We start from the raw sequence: 14,635 nt of genomic DNA on the forward strand, positions 1-14,635 counted from the left end.
GATTCAAAGATTCAAAGATTCAAAGCTTTATTGTCATATGCACAGTAAGGAAACTAGTTTCCCTGTACAATGAAATTCTTACTTTGCTGCCCACATTGGATGTCATAGAATAAAAAGTATAAATATAAATAGACAAATAACAAGGATCAAAAATTAAACATGCAGAGAATATATAAAATAAAATATAAAATGTAAACAATTTTGAATTACACAGGCTATATACATATACGCTTTTTTCGCTCCGTTTGGTCATCGTACTTTGATAGGCTTCTTAATAATGGATATTTCGGTATTTAGGAAGATTAATTTACATTCGATCTGTCAGGGAGGTCGTATTTACAAGTAGGAATACTTGGGAATGTAGAAGGAACACGACTTGACCAGATGTGAAGTGTAACTGTGGTATAAAAATGATGAAATATAAATAAATCAAGCAGAATGAGACTGGAACTCAGCGAGAAGGTATTGAAGTGTAAATAGTTGAAAGGGACCTGGAAGAGAAAGAGAAGGAGTAATTAACAAAACACAACTTAAAACCAAGCTACTGGAATAGTTACAGTTTCAGACGTGGTGGAAAACACATTCGAATAATAATATAAAATAATTAGATTAATAATTGGGACAAAAATGGCGTCTTTTATACGCTTTTTTCGCTCCGTTTGGTCATCGTACTTTGATAGGCTTCTTAATAATGGATTTGTCGTTATTTAGTAAGTTTAAATTACATTCGATCTGTCAGGGAGGTCGTATTTACAAGTAGGAATACTTGGGAATGTAGATGGAACACGACTTGACCAGATGTGAAGTGTAACTGTGGAATAAAAATGATGAAATATAAATAAATCAAGCAGAATGAGACTGGAACTCAGCGAGAAGGTATTGAAGTGTAAATAGTTGAAAGGGACCTGGAAGAGAAAGAGAAGGAGTAATTAACAAAACACAACTTAAAACCAAGCTACTGGAATAGTTACAGTTTCAGACGTGCTGGAAAACACATTCGAATAATAATATAAAATAATTAGATTAATAATTGGGAAAAAAATGGCGTCTTTTATACGCTTTTTTCGCTCCGTTTGGTCATCATACTTTGATAGGCTTCTTAATAATGGATTTGTCGTTATTTAGTAAGTTTAAATTTCATTCGATCTGTCAGGGAGGTCGTATTTACAAGTAGGAATACTTGGGAATGTAGATGGAACGCGACTTGACCAGATGTGAAGTGTAACTGTGGTATAAAAATGATGAAATATAAATAAATCAAGCAGAATGAGACTGGAACTCAGCGAGAAGGTATTGAAGTGTAAATAGTTGAAAGGGACCTGGAAGAGAAAGAGAAGGAGTAATTAACAAAACACAACTTAAAACCAAGCTACTGGAATAGTTACAGTTTCAGACATGGTGGAAAACACATTCGAATAATAATATAAAATAATTAGATTAATAATTGGGACAAAAATGGCGTCTTTTATACGCTTTTTTCGCTCCGTTTGGTCATCGTACTTTGATAGGCTTCTTAATAATGGATTTGTCGTTATTTAGTAAGTTTAAATTACATTCGATCTGTCAGGGAGGTCGTATTTACAAGTAGGAATACTTGGGATTGTAGATGTAACACGACTTGACCAGATGTGAAGTGTAACTGTGGTATAAAAATGAAAAAAATATACATACATCAAGCAGAATGAGGCGGGATTTCAGCAAGAAGGTATTGAAGTGTAAATAGTTGAAAGGGACCCGGAAGAGAGCGACACGGAGTACTTAACAAAACACAATTTAAAACCAAGCTACTGGAATAGTTACAGTTTCAGATGTGATGGAAAACACATTCGAAAATTAATAAAAAATAATTATAATAATAACTGGGACAAAAATGGCGTCTTTTATACGCTTTTTTCGCTCCGTTTGGTCATCGTACTTTGATAGGCTTCTTAATAATAGATATTTCGGTATTTAGGAAGATTAATTTACATTCGATCTGTCAGGGAGGTCGTATTTACAAGTAGGAATACTTGGGAATGTAGATGGAACACGACTTGACCAGATGTGAAGTGTAACTGTGGTATAAAAATGATGAAATATAAATAAATCAAGCAGAATGAGTCTGGAACTCTGCGAGAAGGTATTAAAGTGTAAATAGTTGAAAGGGACCTGGAAGAGAAAGAGAAGGAGTAATTAACAAAACACAACTTAAAACCAAGCTACTGGAATAGTTACAGTTTCAGAAGTGGTGGAAAACACATTCGAATAATAATATAAAATAATTAGATTAATAATTGGGACAAAAATGGCGTCTTTTATACGCTTTTTTCGCTCCGTTTGGTCATCGTACTTTGATAGGCTTCTTAATAATGGAGTTGTCGTTATTTAGTAAGTTTAAATTACATTCGATCTGTCAGGGAGGTCGTATTTACAAGTAGGAATACTTGGGAATGTAGATGGAACACGACTTGACCAGATGTGAAGTGTAACTGTGGTATAAAAATGATGAAATATAAATAAATCAAGCAGAATGAGACTGGAACTCAGCGAGAAGGTATTGAAGTGTAAGTAGTTGAAAGGGACCTGGACGAGAAAGAGAAGGAGTAATTAACAAAACACAACTTAAAACCAAGCTACTGGAATAGTTACAGTTTCAGACGTGGTGGAAAACACATTCGAATAATAATATAAAATAATTAGATTAATAATTGGGACAAAAATGACGTCTTTTATACGCTTTTTTCGCTCCGTTTGGTCATCGTACTTTGATAGGGTTCTTAATAATGGAGTTGTCGTTATTTAGTAAGTTTAAATTACATTCGATCTGTCAGGGAGGTCATATTTACAATTAGGAATACTTGGGAATGTAGATGGAACACGACTTGACCAGATGTGAAGTGTAACTGTGGTATAAAAATGATGAAATATAAATAAATCAAGCAGAATGAGACTGGAACTCAGCGAGAAGGTATTGAAGTGTAAGTAGTTGAAAGGGACCTGGAAGAGAAAGAGAAGGAGTAATTAACAAAACACAACTTAAAACCAAGCTACTGGAATAGTTACAGTTTCAGACGTGGTGGAAAACACATTCGAATAATAATATAAAATAATTAGATTAATAACTGGGACAAAAATGGCGTCTTTTAAGATTCAAAGATTCAAAGATTCAAAGATTCAAAGCTTTATTGTCATATGCACAGTAAGGAAACTAGTTTCCCTGTACAATGAAATTCTTACTTTGCTGCCCACATTGGATGTCATAGAATAAAAAGTATAAATATAAATAGACAAATAACAAGGATCAAAAATTAAACATGCAGAGAATATATAAAATAAAATATAAAATGTAAACAATTTAGAATTATACAGGCTATATACATATACGCTTTTTTCGCTCCGTTTGGTCATCGTACTTTGATAGGCTTCTTAATAATGGATATTTCGGTATTTAGGAAGATTAATTTACATTCGATCTGTCAGGGAGGTCGTATTTACAAGTAGGAATACTTGGGAATGTAGATGGAACACGACTTGACCAGATGTGAAGTGTAACTGTGGTATAAAAATGAAAAAAATATACATACATCAAGCAGAATGAGGCGGGATTTCTGCAAGAAGGTATTGAAGTGTAAATAGTTGAAAGGGACCCGGAAGAGAGCGACACGGAGTACTTAACAAAACACAATTTAAAACCAAGCTACTGGAATAGTTACAGTTTCAGATGTGATGGAAAACACATTCGAAAATTAATAAAAAATAATTATAATAATAACTGGGACAAAAATGGCGTCTTTTATACGCTTTTTTCGCTCCGTTTGGTCATCGTACTTTGATAGGCTTCTTAATAATAGATATTTCGGTATTTAGGAAGATTAATTTACATTCGATCTGTCAGGGAGGTCGTATTTACAAGTAGGAATACTTGGGAATGTAGATGGAACACGACTTGACCAGATGTGAAGTGTAACTGTGGTATAAAAATGATGAAATATAAATAAATCAAGCAGAATGAGTCTGGAACTCTGCGAGAAGGTATTAAAGTGTAAATAGTTGAAAGGGACCTGGAAGAGAAAGAGAAGGAGTAATTAACAAAACACAACTTAAAACCAAGCTACTGGAATAGTTACAGTTTCAGAAGTGGTGGAAAACACATTCGAATAATAATATAAAATAATTAGATTAATAATTGGGACAAAAATTTCGTCTTTTATACGCTTTTTTCGCTCCGTTTGGTCATCGTACTTTGATAGGCTTCTTAATAATGGAGTTGTCGTTATTTAGTAAGTTTAAATTACATTCGATCTGTCAGGGAGGTCGTATTTACAAGTAGGAATACTTGGGAATGTAGATGGAACACGACTTGACCAGATGTGAAGTGTAACTGTGGTATAAAAATGATGAAATATAAATAAATCAAGCAGAATGAGACTGGAACTCAGCGAGAAGGTATTGAAGTGTAAGTAGTTGAAAGGGACCTGGAAGAGAAAGAGAAGGAGTAATTAACAAAACACAACTTAAAACCAAGCTACTGGAATAGTTACAGTTTCAGACGTGGTGGAAAACACATTCGAATAATAATATAAAATAATTAGATTAATAATTGGGACAAAAATGGCGTCTTTTATACGCTTTTTTCGCTCCGTTTGGTCATCGTACTTTGATAGGCTTCTTAATAATGGAGTTGTCGTTATTTAGTAAGTTTAAATTACATTCGATCTGTCAGGGAGGTCATATTTACAAGTAGGAATACTTGGGAATGTAGATGGAACACGACTTGACCAGATGTGAAGTGTAACTGTGGTATAAAAATGATGAAATATAAATAAATCAAGCAGAATGAGACTGGAACTCAGCGAGAAGGTATTGAAGTGTAAGTAGTTGAAAGGGACCTGGAAGAGAAAGAGAAGGAGTAATTAACAAAACACAACTTAAAACCAAGCTACTGGAATAGTTACAGTTTCAGACGTGGTGGAAAACACATTCGAATAATAATATAAAATAATTAGATTAATAACTGGGACAAAAATGGCGTCTTTTAAGATTCAAAGATTCAAAGATTCAAAGATTCAAAGCTTCATTGTCATATGCACAGTAAGGAAACTAGTTTCCCTGTACAATGAAATTCTTACTTTGCTGCCCACATTGGATGTCATAGAATAAAAAGTATAAATATAAATAGACAAATAACAAGGATCAAAAATTAAACATGCAGAGAATATATAAAATAAAATATAAAATGTAAACAATTTAGAATTATACAGGCTATATACATATACGCTTTTTTCGCTCCGTTTGGTCATCGTACTTTGATAGGCTTCTTAATAATGGATATTTCGGTATTTAGGAAGATTAATTTACATTCGATCTGTCAAGGAGGTCGTATTTACAAGTAGGAATACTTGGGAATGTAGATGGAACAGGACTTGACCAGATGTGAAGTGTAACTGTGGTATAAAAATGAAAAAAATATACATACATCAAGCAGAATGAGGCGGGATTTCAGCAAGAAGGTATTGAAGTGTAAATAGTTGAAAGGGACCCGGAAGAGAGCGACACGGAGTACTTAACAAAACACAATTTAAAACCAAGCTACTGGAATAGTTACAGTTTCAGATGTGATGGAAAACACATTCGAAAATTAATAAAAAATAATTATAATAATAACTGGGACAAAAATGGCGTCTTTTATACGCTTTTTTCGCTCCGTTTGGTCATCGTACTTTGATAGGCTTCTTAATAATGGATTTGTCGTTATTTAGTAAGTTTAAATTACATTCGATCTGTCAGGGAGGTCGTATTTACAAGTAGGAATACTTGGGAATGTAGAAGGAACACGACTTGACCAGATGTGAAGTGTAACTGTGGTATAAAAATGATGAAATATAAATAAATCAAGCAGAATGAGACTGGAACTCAGCGAGAAGGTATTGAAGTGTAAATAGTTGAAAGGGACCTGGAAGAGAAAGAGAAGGAGTAATTAACAAAACACAACTTAAAACCAAGCTACTGGAATAGTTACAGTTTCAGACGTGGTGGAAAACACATTCGAATAATAATATAAAATAATTAGATTAATAATTGGGACAAAAATGGCGTCTTTTATACGCTTTTTTCGCTCCGTTTGGTCATCGTACTTTGATAGGCTTCTTAATAATGGATTTGTCGTTATTTAGTAAGTTTAAATTACATTCGATCTGTCAGAGAGGTCGTATTTACAAGTAGGAATACTTGGGAATGTAGATGGAACACGACTTGACCAGATGTGAAGTGTAACTGTGGAATAAAAATGATGAAATATAAATAAATCAAGCAGAATGAGACTGGAACTCAGCGAGAAGGTATTGAAGTGTAAATAGTTGAAAGGGACCTGGAAGAGAAAGAGAAGGAGTAATTAACAAAACACAACTTAAAACCAAGCTACTGGAATAGTTACAGTTTCAGACGTGCTGGAAAACACATTCGAATAATAATATAAAATAATTAGATTAATAATTGGGACAAAAATGGCGTCTTTTATACGCTTTTTTCGCTCCGTTTGGTCATCATACTTTGATAGGCTTCTTAATAATGGATTTGTCGTTATTTAGTAAGTTTAAATTACATTCGATCTGTCAGGGAGGTCGTATTTACAAGTAGGAATACTTGGGATTGTAGATGTAACACGACTTGACCAGATGTGAAGTGTAACTGTGGTATAAAAATGAAAAAAATATACATACATCAAGCAGAATGAGGCGGGATTTCAGTAAGAAGGCATTGAAGTGTAAATAGTTGAAAGGGCCCTGGAAGAGAAAGAGAAGGAGTAATAAACAAAACACAACTTAAAACTAAGCTACTGGAATAGTTACAGTTTCAGATGTGATGGAAAACACATTCGAATATTAATATAAATTAATTATAATAATAATTAGGACAAAAATGGCGTCTTTTATAAGCTCTTTTCGCTCCGTTTGGTCATCGTACGTTGATAGGCTTCGTAATATTGGATATATCGGTATTTACGAAGTTTAATTTACGTTCGATCTGTCAGGAGGGTTATATGTACAAGTGAGGATACTTGGGAATGTACATGAAACACACCTTGAATGAAATGTAAGAAATCAAGCAGAATGAGGCGGGAACTCAGCGAGAAGGTATTGAAGTGTAAATAGTTGAAAGGGACCTGGAAGAGAAAGAGAAGGAGTAATTAACAAAATACAACTTAAAACCAAGCTACTGGAATAGTTACAGTTTCAGACGTGGTGGAAAACACATTCGAATAATAATATAAAATAATTAGATTAATAATTGGGACAAAAATGGCGTCTTTTATACGCTTTTTTCGCTCCGTTTGGTCATCGTACTTTGATAGGCTTCTTAATAATGGATTTGTCGTTATTTAGTAAGTTTAAATTACATTCGATCTGTCAGGGAGGTCGTATTTACAAGTAGGAATACTTGGGAATGTAGATGGAACACGACTTGACAAGATGTGAAGTGTAACTGTGGTATAAAAATGATGAAATATAAATAAATCAAGCAGAATGAGGCGGGATTTCAGAAAGAAGGTATTGAAGTGTAAATAGTTGAAAGGGACCCGGAAGAGAGCGACAAGGAGTACTTAACAAAACACAATTTAAAACCAAGCTACTGGAATAGTTACAGTTTCAGATGTGATGGAAAACACATTTGAATATTAATAAAAAATAATTATAATAATAACTGGGACAAAAATGGCGTCTTTTATACGCTTTTTTCGCTCCGTTTGGTCATCGTACTTTGATAGGCTTCTTAATAATGGATATTTCGGTATTTAGGAAGATTAATTTACATTCGATCTGTCAGGGAGGTCGTATTTACAAGTAGGAATACTTGGGAATGTAGATGGAACACGACTTGACCAGATGTGAAGTGTAACTGTGGTATAAAAATGATGAAATATAAATAAATCAAGCAGAATGAGACTGGAACTCAGCGAGAAGGTATTGAAGTGTAAATAGTTGAAAGGGACCTGGAAGAGAAAGAGAAGGAGTAATTAACAAAACACAACTTAAAACCAAGCTACTGGAATAGTTACAGTTTCAGACGTGGTGGAAAACACATTCGAATATTAATAAAAAATAATTATAATAATAATTAGGACAAAAATGGCGTCTTTTATACGCTTTTTTCGCTCCGTTTGGTCATCGTACTTTGATAGGCTTCTTAATAATGGATTTGTCGTTATTTAGTAAGTTTAAATTACATTCGATCTGTCAGAGAGGTCGTATTTACAAGTAGGAATACTTGGGATTGTAGATGTAACACGACTTGACCAGATGTGAAGTGTAACTGTGGTATAAAAATGAAAAAAATATACATACATCAAGCAGAATGAGGCGGGATTTCAGTAAGAAGGTATTGAAGTGTAAATAGTTGAAAGGGACCTGGAAGAGAAAGAGAAGGAGTAATAAATAAAACACAACTTAATACCAAGCTACTGGAATAGTTACAGTTTCAGATGTGATGGAAAACACATTCGAATATTAATAAAAAATAATTATAATAATAATTAGGACAAAAATGGCGTCTTTTATACGCCTTTTTCGCTCCGTTTGGACATCGTACTTTGATAGGCTTCTTAATAATGGATTTGTCGTTATTTAGTAAGTTTAAATTACATTCGATCTGTCAGGGAGGTCGTATTTACAAGTAGGAATACTTGGGAATGTAGATGGAACACGACTTGACCAGATGTGAAGTGTAACTGTGGTATAAAAATGATGAAATATAAATAAATCAAGCAGAATGAGACTGGAACTCAGCCAGAAGGTATTAAAGTGTAAATAGTTGAAAGGGACCTGGAAGAGAAAGAGAAGGAGTAATTAACAAAACACAACTTAAAACCAAGCTACTGGAATAGTTACAGTTTCAGACGTGGTGGAAAACACATTCGAATAATAATATAAAATAATTAGAATAATAATTGGGACAAAAATGGCGTCTTTTATACGCTTTTTTCGCTCCGTTTGGTCATCGTACTTTGATAGGCTTCTTAATAATGGATTTGTCGTTATTTAGTAAGTTTAAATTACATTCGATCTGTCAGGGAGGTCGTATTTACAAGTAGGAATACTTGGGAATGTAGATGTAACACGACTTGACCAGATGTGAAGTGTAACTGTGGTATAAAAATGAAAAAAATATACATACATCAAGCAGAATGAGGCGGGATTTCAGTAAGAAGGTATTGAAGTGTAAATAGTTGAAAGGGACCTGGAAGAGAAAGAGAAGGAGTAATAAATAAAACACAACTCAATACCAAGCTACTGGAATAGTTACAGTTTCAGATGTTATGGAAAACACATTCGAATATAATTATAATAATAATTAGGACAAAAATGGCGTCTTTTATACGCCTTTTTCGCTCCGTTTGGACATCGTACTTTGATAGGCTTCTTAATAATGGATTTGTCGTTATTTAGTAAGTTTAAATTACATTCGATCTGTCAGGGAGGTCGTATTTACAAGGAGGAATACTTGGGATTGTAGATGTAACACGACTTGACCAGATGTGAAGTGTAACTGTGGTATAAAAATGAAAAAAATATACATACGTCAAGCAGAATGAGGCGGGATTTCAGTAAGAAGGTATTGAAGTGTAAATAGTTGAAAGGGACCTGGAAGAGAAAGAGAAGGAGTAATAAATAAAACACAAATCAATACCAAGCTACTGGAATAGTTACAGTTTCAGATGTTATGGAAAACACATTCGAATATAATTATAATAATAATTAGGACAAAAATGGCGTCTTTTATACGCCTTTTTCGCTCCGTTTGGACATCGTACTTTGATAGGCTTCTTAATAATGGATTTGTCGTTATTTAGTAAGTTTAAATTACATTCGATCTGTCAGGGAGGTCGTATTTACAAGTAGGAATACTTGGGAATGTAGATGGAACACGACTTGACCAGATGTGAAGTGTAACTGTGGTATAAAAATGATGAAATATAAATAAATCAAGCAGAATGAGACTGGAACTCATCGAGAAGGTATTGAAGTGTAAATAGTTGAAAGGGACCTGGAAGAGAAAGAGAAGGAGTAATTAACAAAACACAACTTAAAACCAAGCTACTGGAATAGTTACAGTTTCAGACGTGGTGGAAAACACATTCGAATAATAATTTAAAATATTTAGATTAATAATTAGGACAAAAATGGCGTCTTTTATAAGCTCTTTTCGCTCCGTTTGGTCATCGTACGTTGATAGGCTTCTTAATATTGGATATATCGGTATTTAGGAAGTTTAATTTACGTTCGATCTGTCAGGAGGGTTATATGTACAAGTGAGGATACTTGGGAATGTACATGAAACACACCTTGAATGAAATGTAAGAAATCAAGCAGAATGAGGCGGGAACTCAGCGAGAAGGTATTGAAGTGTAAATAGTTGAAAGGGACCTGGAAGAGAAAGAGAAGGAGTAATTAACAAAATACAACTTAAAACCAAGCTACTGGAATAGTTACAGTTTCAGATGTGATGGAAAACACATTTGAATATTAATAAAAAATAATTATAATAATAACTGGGACAAAAATGGCATCTTTTATACGCTTTTTTCGCTCCGTTTGGTCATCGTACTTTGATAGGCTTCTTAATAATGGATATTTCGGTATTTAGGAAGATTAATTTACATTCGATCTGTCAGGGAGGTCGTATTTACAAGTAGGAATACTTGGGAATGTAGATGGAACACGACTTGACCAGATGTGAAGTGTAACTGTGGTATAAAAATGATGAAATATAAATAAATCAAGCAGAATGAGACTGGAACTCAGCGAGAAGGTATTGAAGTGTAAATAGTTGAAAGGGACCTGGAAGAGAAAGAGAAGGAGTAATAAATAAAACACAACTTAATACCAAGCTACTGGAATAGTTACAGTTTCAGATGTGATGGAAAACACATTCGAATATTAATAAAAAATAATTATAATAATAATTAGGACAAAAATGGCGTCTTTTATACGCCTTTTTCGCTCCGTTTGGACATCGTACTTTGATAGGCTTCTTAATAATGGATTTGTCGTTATTTAGTAAGTGTAAATTACATTCGATCTGTCAGGGAGGTCGTATTTACAAGTAGGAATACTTGGGAATGTAGATGGAACACGACTTGACTAGATGTGAAGTGTAACTGTGGAATAAAAATGATGAAATATAAATAAATCAAGCAGAATGAGACTGGAACTCAGCGAGAAGGTATTGAAGTGTAAATAGTTGAAAGGGACCTGGAAGAGAAAGAGAAGGAGTAATTAACAAAACACAACTTAAAACCAAGCTACTGGAATAGTTACAGTTTCAGACGTGGTGGAAAACACATTCGAATAATAATATAAAATAATTAGATTAATAATTGGGACAAAAATGGCGTCTTTTATACGCTTTTTTCGCTCCGTTTGGTCATCGTACTTTGATAGGCTTCTTAATAATGGATTTGTCGTTATTTAGTAAGTTTAAATTACATTCGATCTGTCAAGGAGGTCGTATTTACAAGTAGGAATACTTGGGATTGTAGATGTAACACGACTTGACCAGATGTGAAGTGTAACTGTGGTATAAAAATGAAAAAAATATACATACATCAAGCAGAATGAGGCGGGATTTCAGCAAGAAGGTATTGAAGTGTAAATGGTTGAAAGGAACGCGGAAGAGAGCGACAAGGAGTACTTAACAAAACACAATTTAAAACCAAGCTACTGGAATAGTTACAGTTTCAGATGTGATGGAAAACACATTCGAAAATTAATAAAAAATAATTATAATAATAACTGGGACAAAAATGGCGTCTTTTATACGCTTTTTTTCGCTCCGTTTGGTCATCGTACTTTGATAGGCTTCTTAATAATGGATTTGTCGTTATTTAGTAAGTTTAAATTACATTCGATCTGTCAGGGAGGTCGTATTTACAAGTAGGAATACTTGGGATTGAAGATGTAACACGACTTGACCAGATGTGAAGTGTAACTGTGGTATAAAAATGAAAGGAATATTCATACATCAAGCAGAATGAGGCGGGATTTCAGCAAGAAGGTATTGAAGTGTAAATAGTTGAAAGGGACCCGGAAGAGAGCGACAAGGAGTACTTAACAAAACACAATTTAAAACCAAGCTACTGGAATAGTTATAGTCTCAGATGTGATGGAAAACACATTCGAAAATTAATAAAAAATAATTATAATAATAACTGGGACAAAAATGGCGTCTTTTATACGCTTTTTTCGCTCCGTTTGGTCATCGTACTTTGATAGGCTTCTTAATAATGGATATTTCGGTATTTAGGAAGATTAATTTACATTCGATCTGTCAGGGAGCTCGTATTTACACGTAGGAATACTTGGGAATGTAGATGGAACACGACTTGACCAGATGTGAAGTGTAACTGTGGTATAAAAATGATGAAATATAAATAAATCAAGCAGAATGAGACTGGAACTCAGCGAGAAGGTATTGAAGTGTAAATAGTTGAAAGGGACCTGGAAGAGAAAGAGAAGGAGTAATTAACAAAAAACAACTTAAAACCAAGCTACTGGAATAGTTACAGTTTCAGACGTGGTGGAAAACACATTCGAATAATAATATAAAATAATTAGATTAATAATTGGGACAAAAATGGCGTCTTTTATACGCTTTTTTCGCTCCGTTTGGTCATCGTACTTTGATAGGGTTCTTAATAATGGATTTGTCGTTATTTAGTAAGTTTAATTTTCATTCGATCTGTCAGGGAGGTCGTATTTACAAGTAGGAATACTTGGGAATGTAGATGGAACACGACTTGACCAGATGTGAAGTGTAACTGTGATATAAAAATGATGAAATATAAATAAATCATGCAGAATGAGACTGGAACTCAGCGAGAAGGTATTAAAGTGTAAATAGTTGATAGGGACCTGGAAGAGAAAGAGAAGGAGTAATTAACAAAACACAACTTAAAACCAAGCTACTGGATAAGTTTCAGTTTCAGACGTGGTGGAAAACACATTCGAATAATAATATAAAATAATTAGATTAATAATTGGGACAAAAATGGCGTCTTTTATACGCTTTTTTCGCTCCGTTTGGTCATCGTACTTTGATAGGCTTCTTAATAATGGATTTGTCCTTATTTAGTAAGTTTAAATTTCATTCGATCTGTCAGGGAGGTCGTATTTACAAGAAGGAATACTTGGGATTGTAGATGTAACACGACATGACCAGATGTGAAGTGTAACTGTGGTATAAAAACGAAAAAAATATACATACATCAAGCAGAATGAGGCGGGATTTCAGCAAGAAGGTATTGAAGTGTAAATAGTTGAAAGGGACCCGGAAGAGAGCGACAAGGAGTACTTAACAAAAAACAATTTAAAACCAAGCTACTGGAATAGTTACAGTTTCAGACGTGGTGGAAAACACATTCGAATAATAATATAAAATAATTAGATTAATAATTGGGACAAAAATGGCGTCTTTAATACGCTTTTTTCGCTCCGTTTGGTCATCGTACTTTGATAGGCTTCTTAATAATGGAGTTGTCGTTATTTAGTAAGTTTAAATTACATTCGATCTGTCAGGGAGGTCGTATTTACAAGTAGGAATACTTGGGAATGTAGATGGAACACGACTTGACCAGATGTGAAGTGTAACTCTGGTATAAAAATGATGAAATATAAATAAATCAAGCAGAATGAGACTGGAACTCAGCAAGAAGGTATTGAAGTGTAAGTAGTTGAAAGGGACCTGGAAGAGAAAGAGAAGGAGTAATTAACAAAACACAACTTAAAACCAAGCTACTGGAATAGTTACAGTTTCAGACGTGGTGGAAAACACATTCGAATAATAATATAAAATAATTAGATTAATAATTGGGACAAAAATGGCGTCTTTTATATGCTTTTTTCGCTCCGTTTGGTCATCGTACTTTGATAGGCTTCTTAATAATGGATTTGTCGTTATTTAGTAAGTTTAAATTACATTCGATCCGTCAGAGAGGTCGTATTTACAAGTAGGAATACTTGGGATTGTAGATGTAACACGACTTAACCAGGTGTGAAGTGTACCTGTGGTATAAAAATAAAAAAAATTATGCATACATCAAGCAGAATGAGGCGGGATTTCAGCAAGAAGGTATTGAAGTGTAAATAGTTGAAAGGGACCTGGAAGAGAAAGAAAAGGAGTAATAAACAAAACACAACTTAAAACCAAGCTACTGGAATAGTTACAGTTTCAGATGTGATGGAAAACACATTCGAATATTAATAAAAAATAATTATAATAATAATTAGGACAAAAATGGCGTCTTTTATACGCTTTTTTCGCTCCGTTTGGTCATCGTACTTTGATAGGCTTCTTAATAATGGATATTTCGGTATTTAGTAAGATTAATTTACATTCGATCTGTCAGGGAGGTCGTATTTACAAGTAGGAATACTTGGGAATGTAGATGGAACACGACTTGACCAGATGTGAAGTGTAACTGTGGTATAAAAATGATGAAATATAAATAAATCAAGCAGAATGAGACTGGAACTCAGCGAGAAGGTATTGAAGTGTAAATAGTTGAAAGGGACCTGGAAGAGAAAGAGAAGGAGTAATTAACAAAACACAACTTAAAACCAAGCTACTGGAATAGTTACAGTTTCAGACGTGGTGGAAAACA

This window comes from Salminus brasiliensis, chromosome 20 (assembly GCF_030463535.1).
Source record: "Salminus brasiliensis chromosome 20, fSalBra1.hap2, whole genome shotgun sequence".
NCBI classification, from domain to species: Eukaryota; Metazoa; Chordata; class Actinopteri; order Characiformes; family Bryconidae; genus Salminus; species Salminus brasiliensis.